The following is an 8,670-nucleotide window of genomic DNA, read 5'->3' on the forward strand; positions in this document are numbered from 1 at the left end:
TAAGAATTTGTATAAAAAGATCTAAGTATGCAGTTTTACAGCCCATTTAATTCTTAAGTGCAAGTTATAAGGGGCTAAGAAATCGCGTTGATTTTTGATATTTTTTTCCGTCGGTGTCACGCATTTTCTTGCATACAAAGTATGTTCGACAATTTTTTTTGTATGGAAGAAAATAATAGAACCATCCGTAAAAAAAAGTTCAAAAATCAACAACGACATGAACTTTCAGAGGCCACTGAATTATACAAAGTTACTTTTCCCACACCGAAGAAACCAAAATAAGTTCAGAAATGTAAACAAAACCGCACAATTGAGTGCCGCCTTATCAAAGGTGTTTTTTTTATCGTGTATGTAGTGTGTGTTTATGTGCATGTACATATCTATGTAAGTACATTAAATATAGCCGCCTTTGTTATTATTATTAATTGTTTGTTTACTTCACAATCATTCAAAATGTTTAGATTTTTGCTAGTAAGTATGTTCACTAAGGCCAATCACACTACCTCTGTTTCCATGTGCAATCGTTAGTTATTTGTAAAATATTTATGATTTGAACAAATAAAATGTAAGTATGCATGTATGTATGTATATTGAAGCTTCAACTACGAACTTCTTATTCCCCAAGAAATATAAAATATATATATATGTACATGCATATATAGTATGACTTACAAAACACTGTACATCGCAGATATTCATCGAACTCAAGTTTTACAGATGTTAAAAAAAATATTGAGGGAGCTATCCACTTTTTAATTCACACAATGCAGAACAGTGAAAGCTTATCAGCTGTCTTGGAGCCATCCTTGTATATGTATGAAGTCTGAGAAAGCCGCCAGGACTATTTTTTTATCCCATTCGTTGCTCGAGTGGATGTTTTTACCCCATACAAGTTCGAAAGTCGAAAGTAGTAGATGTTTAAACTTTTTCAGTGACCAAATGGGATATCAGGATATAAGGGAAAAATATTCTATTTTTCTTCCTGAATGGAACCCTGACGGTTTTTGTTGGAATCTGCTACACTTCGTCCTGCTTTAATGAGTTTTAAGGTTTTCAAAGGTTTTTTTTTAACATCTTCCAGCTTCCTTATGTGTAGGTTTCATTTAATTCATAAATTATTCATGAATGTTTCAATAAATATTCAAAGTGCATTTTGTGATGCTTTAAACTCTGAATATTTTATGTTCATATTTATGTATCTCCAATTAATGCGATTATGTGCAATGCACTTGAATATTTCCAATTTCAAAAACAGGCGTGTTTATAATGACACCTAAAAAATTACAGCATCTGCAAAATGTCTATTCAAATTGCGTGTAAGTTGCGCATTATATTTGCCAATGATCCAATGAAATTACATTAGCATCGTTCTACAAATATTTATATGTATACGTAAATACACACAGATATCTTTTGAGGAATCGCAAAGGGAATTGTAAGATTCTGAGGTAATGTAAATTGAGTTATCAATTATACAATTCGACGTATGCCAATTTACATCTACAAATAACAACAAATCATAAGCAAATGTAAACTAGAACGAAATGCATACAAATGTTATTATGTATGTATGTATGTATATAAATAAGTTCATAAATGTACACCAGTACACAGTGGGGGATGAAGAAATGTGGAATAATGTACGATTAGTAATATTCGAGTGCCAGATATACAAAACGATTCGCAAAGTAGTATGCGCAAATGTGTAATGGAATTTTAAACACAATGCAGAGATGAGGTAAATTCCAGTTTCAAGAGTGAATGAATTCAAGAAGAGAATAGAAAAATATGTAAAATAAAATGAAAAATAATAATAAAAAACAGAAAAAGAATAAAACACAAAATAAAAAAAAACAATAGAACAAATAAAAAAAAAAAAAATAAATGAAATGTAATAAAATAAATAAAAAACAAAATAAAATATTCTAATTAGATAAGTGAAGAAAAGTAAAATAGAAACAAAAAAAATTAAATGAAAAATACAAAATAATAAGAAATATAACTAAATGAAACAGGTCAAAAAAAGCAAAAAAAAATAAAAGAAATAAAAAATATTTACCGAAAAAATAATAAAAAAGTAAATGAAATAAAATATTAATGAAAAAATAAAATAAAAAATAAACGGACTCAAGCTCTATAAAATTGTTGAATATAAAGAATAAAAGAAAAATTAAGTTAAATAAAAAAAATAAAATAAAATAAAATGAAATAATAAAAAACATCAAAACTAAAATGAAATAAAATAGACATCAAAAATAAAATTAAAATTAAAATTAAAATTAAAGATAAAAACAAGAAAAAACGAAAAATTTAATAAAATAACAAGTTAAAAATAAAATAAAGTAAAAAAATTAAATAAAAAATAAAATAAAGTAAAAGGAAATTAAATTAAGTTAAAGTAAAAAAATTATAAAAAATTAAATAAAATAAAATAGAGTAAAAGGAAATGAACTTAAGTTAAATAAAACAAAAAAATAAATAAAATAAAAATAAAACATGTAAAGTCAAGTAAAAAAAAGCAAAAACAATTGAAGTTGCAACGAACTTCCGTGCAGACAGAACTCGAAAAAAGAGAATACTTATTCAATCAGAAAAATTTCGGAAAATCACCAGAAAGTAGGGTTTGGAGGGCTATCCGGATTTATTTTAAATCCGCGTAATCCGGATATACTAATATCTGATTAAAAAATCCGAACAACCGGATAACAAAATGAATGGATATAAACCGGACATTCGAAATTTATCCGTATACACCAATAACGGATATCCGAATACACAGTGGGATATGCCTATTTAAAATTATACAGAACACATCAAGCTTACACAAAAACCTCTCGAAAAAGTATTGAATTAAACGCACAACCAACGAAGACAGTGGCGCTAAATACAAAAGAAAAACCAAATACAAATGTTTAAAGAAACTGAATCAAAGTAAAATCTCGACAAACGCAAGCCACACGCAGATCACATAAAGGCCCGCAGTCAAATAGTAAATTTTGCCAATATAATTAAACAAAATTTGTAATTGAAGTAAAACAGCAGCCGCTACCGCCACCGCATGGACCGGCGCTGTGGCAGTGGTGGCAAATGCCCGACTAACAATTTAATAGCAATCACTATCATCAACACATGATTAATGGCAAACAAAGCGAAACCATGTGAATCAGGTACGCTAGAGCGATGCAGCGGTGCAGGGCAGGGCGGTGTAACAAAGGTGCAGTGGGAGACGTACATATGTATGTACTTGCATATGCACATCATTAGTCCTGTTGTGAGGGCAGATATACGAATGCAATTGGCAATCGTCGTCGTTGGCAAGACGCGAATTTAATGCGAATTATTTGCACATTGTCGTTGCTATCGAAAACAGAAATAATCACGTACCAAAAAAAAAAAAAATAAATAAATAAAATAAAAAATTGAATTAATCTAATTTTAACAGCAAACAAACGCACGCGAACTAAAAACTAAATAAGTGAATATAAGCGTTCGATGAGGCATATCTACTCGCAGTTGCAATATACAATTTGTGCATGTCTCACTAGACACAGTTGACGACGGCTCACAAATCACATTCGCTGCCGTCGGCATTGGATTCGTTAAATTTGATTGTGTGGCAGCAAGAAAAGTAAAAACGTACCCTGCCCATATACACATACATATGCACATGCCGAGGTACAATTCTAAAATTTTATTTTAATTATTCATTGGTTCTTGCTTCTTTGATTTGACTATCCTGATTTGCGCTAAATATGCCCAGTAAGAAAATCGGTATATGAAATTCACGGTTCCGAAAAGTCTGCATATATCTGAATGAATATTTTGCAAGCAACTTGACCAGCTCTTTCCGCCCATTTGTGGAGCGCGTCATGATGCTGTCACACAATTGGCGGGATCTACAAGATTACCCATTCCACTCCGTTCTCGATGTGAGAAAGACTCCAAAGGGCAAGTGAAATTCTATTGCGGACTGTTAAGACCTGAAAGGCAATCGAAAAATTAAGCTACTATATCCGATCGTTCATTCTTTTCATACACTTAGTTCTGTGAGTTATAAAGTAGACACTATATTGCATATTGGCTGGTAATAATATTTCAGACATTTGTAGTGCGAATTCTCATGGCCCTGTAATTTTCGGGTAGGTCTTCCCACTAAATTTCATAGACGAGGCGTAGGCCTAAAAAAGAAACGAATATTACCGTTTCTAAAATTTTTCTGAGAAAGGGACTGTAAATATGTACGATTTTTAATGGATTTTTTTGGGCATTATCCGCAACAGATACCAGTATAAACTTATGTTTTGAATTTGAGCTCAATCGGTTCAGTTTAATTTAATTGAATTAAATTTTTTACAACAGATGGCAACCCTCGAAAATATTTTCGGCAGTACCATTTTTTTGAGCCTCTTTAGTTTGGTGCCCGTATTATAATATTTAACTTGTCTTATCTATTAAGTTAAATTGAAATTTTCAAACCGGTGCCAATTCTGCGAAAAGATATTTTCGGGTGTCAGCCTTCTTAAACCTATTTATTTCGCGCAACCATATTGGAATATTTACTTTATATTATCAATTTACCTAAACGCAAAGTTTCAAACAGGTGGCAACTCTCTAAATATTTCCCACTTTAAACCATCCGACTGTTATAGCGAACAAATCAAACAGGAAAATATTGAAATGGTTTTAGCCAGACTAACTGACAGTAATTATTGAATTAAAATTTTCAAACAGGTGGCAATACCTTCAAATATTTTCGGCAGTAAAATCTCTTAAACCTCTTTAGTTTGATACACATATTGTAATATTTCATTTATTTTATCAACTTAATTAAATTAAATTTTTCAAACAGGTGGTAACCTTTCTAAAAAATATTTAAAACTGTGAGCTCTCTTAAACTCATTTCATCTGACACCCATAAAGGAATATTTACTTTAACTTATCAATTTACCTAAACTCAAAGTTTCAAACAGGTGGCAACTCTCAAAATTTATTTTGCTTTTAAACCATCCGGGTGTCATAGCGAACAAATAAAAAAATTACTTAATTAAAAACTGAAATGAATTTGCTGACTTCGGTCACTTATAAATTTCAACAAAATACCAGTGCATACATATTTTCATCTCGAACTATGGCTGTTAATTACTAACTATAAATTTGTGTCCTTAGTTTCTGAAGCTGTCCCAACTTCACCATAATTCATATTTTCTCATTTATGCTGAAATGGCTTATTACCAATATTCAACCATACAGACATATGTATGTATGTGCAGCAATATTTCGTCCTAGCAATATGCATTTAGCCCTTCAATGCATTCACTGTGCCATCAATAAAATTGCCATGTCCTATATCTATATGAATATCTCCGCTGACAAGAACACAAAAGCTGCATTGTTTAATACATATGAATGGGTGGTCTTACCGTTATTATTTGTGTTATTGGCGTAGATATTTTTGTTGTTTTATTTGCTGTCAATAGCATTTGACCTATTGCATAATGCACATACTACGGCCAGCACTTGAAGTACGAGTTATTTATGTATATGTCTATGTACCTGGTTGTTTGCCCAATTGGGATATGCATCAGACATAAAACTATACCTACTATAACTGTATTGTATGTAATATGCTGCTAATATGTTGGCGCATAGTACAAATCGAAAATTCATAGCATTTCAATTTAATTTCATTTTGCAATAGCGATTGTATTGGATATCAGTAGGAGTGTGTTTGTTTGTATGGCGCTCGTTTTTTATTTCAGGAATTCCATTGAACCGTGTATGCAATAAATTCACTCATTTCATAGTGGTAGCCGCCTAACCAAGGCATATACAGGGTGTTGCAATATTTTCTGGTATGTAGAAAATAAGGCCATTAGCAATCAAGTTTTCAGCAGAGTGCCTCCACTTTCTTGCTCAGCGCAGAATAAAATGAGAATCAGATGGGTGCTATCAGTTTGTTGCAATGGCTAGGAGCTGAACCACACCATTTACCCAAAGTAGACCACGCTCTTCGTATATGTGTGTGTATATTCCCGCCAGCAACGGGTGGGATGTTATTAAAAGGTTAGACAGACGGCAACGTTGATCCGGATTAACATCGAATTTGATCTGATCAGAAGTACCCTGACAGACGGCAGTAATGCGGATGAACGAGCCGCGCGGTCATGGTTCGAGTCCCACGGGCAGCAGAATTTTCATTTAATTTTTTATATCCATTGAATTATTACATCAATTTTTTATATATGTACTTATAGTTTTCCACTTTTTTAATAAAAGTTAACAAATAATATGAACTAAAATTTAACAAAAAAGGTACAAAAAAATTAAGAAGATATTAAAAAAATTATTGGCAATCGCTCGAATCGGGGATCGAATCAGGGTCCTTCGGAATTGTAGTATCCACGCAGCTCCCACCACTCGGCTACAGCGCACTCCAAACTCTTTTAGTCTTGCTTCTTTTCATACTTGTACAATGGACAACAGCTGGTCATTTTGGCTAGTCCTGTCATCGGAAATTGTTCTGATCCGCATTAATTTCGAGGATTAACTTTCAGGACTTATTACAGATCAACTGCAGTTAATTACATAGTCAATTCCCAATCAACAAGTTTATCCGGTGTCAGCTTTTATCGGCATGGTTATGTAAAGGTTTATCATCCGTCATTCATGGTTTCCTTATCGATATTGATTATTATAGATAGCGCTATTGTTATAGTTATCGATATTGCCAAAGATGTCGATGAAATTTTAACTACCAACTTTCTTTATGGACAGTGTTAATAAAATTTTACAGATTTTATCGTTACCGATGTTGTCACAAATGTCTCAATAGTCGATTACATTGTGTTTTTTTTTATCGATTTCGTTATTGATGGTATGGTTATCGATGTCAATAGGATTTCTTTTATCGATTGTGTTTATGTTGTCGATAAAATTTTCATTATCCTATTTTTCATGTTTCATTAATGTCGATAAATTTTCCTGTTTCATTAATGTCGATAAATTTATAATTTTCGATATAATTTGAATACTGATTGTATCAATGTCGTGCACTTTTTTAAATTTTATCATTAAAAAAGCAAATTCGCCGTATCTATCGATGTCAATATGAATTTTATTCTTGATTTTGTTATTGTTGTCGATACATTTTTCATTATCGTATAATCTATACATATGTTTGTTCTCGATAGCTTTCTTTATGAATTGCATCGATATCGTTGCCATTTGCAGGATAAACGATCCATCATCCTTTATTCATTTGGATCACCCTCTAAAAGATGTAGACATTATTATTTTATGTTTTATAGCATAAGTTAAAAAAAATATATGTGTGAAATTGAAAAGATGTGAGCTGCAAAAAAGAAAAACAATAATCCCAACTATAAATACATGAATTTATGTCTATGATTTGATGGTGTCCTCTATTGTAACCATATTTTTTGGTTTTATGTCTACATACATACATATGTATGTACGTACGTACATAGTGTATGCCTGCACACAATAAGTACCCACGAAATATCTACTTCACTCACCAAATGTGTTCGCCTTGTTAAACATCATTGGTGCATCAGCAGTCAGAATCAGAGAAAATTGGTGGCGGGGTGCTGCTGCACAGGTGCATAAATGCCGTACGTTGTGTGTTGGTGAATGCCTATCCATGGCCTGCCACAACCAATTAGAGTAAATGGTCAAAACGTATGAGCAGCAGATCTGTTACACTTCGCTCGCCGCACCGCACCGCACTGCACAACATCTCACCGAGAATCGACTTGCCTGCCTGGTGATGCCACTAATTTGTAATTTTTGCTGCACTGCAATCTCGAGAGTATTCGCATATATGTCGGCTCACATTTGGCCAAAAGTCTATCCTTTAACTGCAGTCGCATGTATGAATGTGTCTCATAGCATTGCAGCAGCTGTAGCTGTATGCCAATCTGGCTGAATGCATTTGCCCTTGCAACAAAAAAAAAAACACACACACACACACACACGACTTCTAACAATCCAACTCGGTGTTATTGATTCAGGCATTTTGCCAAAAGTGTACATTTTACAAAAATAAGCAAAGAAGTTTTGCGCCTTGCGATTCAAGTAGGTTTATATGTATATCAGCTGTTTATTTTAAAAGTGGCATAAATCATTTCATGCTGTTTGACTGTACTGATCATTTACCTGTGTCGGAACGCGTCTGCTGTTTTTTTCAATTTCAACAGCCAAAGTTAAAAAGTTTTTTAATTAGTTTATGACGGTAGAACCATTTAGCAGATGCATTTAGTTAGAAGTAACCAACCATTTAAGCACAAGAGGTGCAAGTGACTTATGCCACTTACAAAATAAGTGGCTCATATGAGTATATATGTATGTATATTTGTATCTTAGAATATGTGGCAAACATAGCAGCACAAAAGTGTGTTGCTGTCACCTCTACAAATATTGTCAACACGATTGGCCAACAAGCATAAAAGAAAGTAGAGGACCCAAACATTGGCAGGAAAATGCTGAATGCCGAATGCCGGAATGCCGAATGCTTTCCCTATAATATTTAACAACTTCAAATGCAGCAAAAATTCGGCAAAATTTGTCAGGCCTAATAAAGTAAATGTACCATGTGCTATATGTACGTACGTAGGTGCACTCTGCTGTGGCTGTACTACTACTACATGAAAA

General features: G+C 32.8%; 1 protein-coding gene across 3 annotated transcripts in view; it reads left to right on the plus strand.

The window, feature by feature from the left end:
* Nucleotides 1-8,670, plus strand: part of LOC118733169 (double-stranded RNA-specific editase Adar) — a 180,432-nt gene that overhangs the window by 998 nt on the left and 170,764 nt on the right. The gene's annotated exons all lie outside the window — the stretch shown is intronic.

The sequence above is a fragment of the Rhagoletis pomonella genome, unplaced genomic scaffold, assembly GCF_013731165.1.
Source record: "Rhagoletis pomonella isolate Grant_MI unplaced genomic scaffold, Rhpom_1.0 Rhpom_scaffold_00002, whole genome shotgun sequence".
NCBI lineage: Eukaryota > Metazoa > Arthropoda > Insecta > Diptera > Tephritidae > Rhagoletis > Rhagoletis pomonella.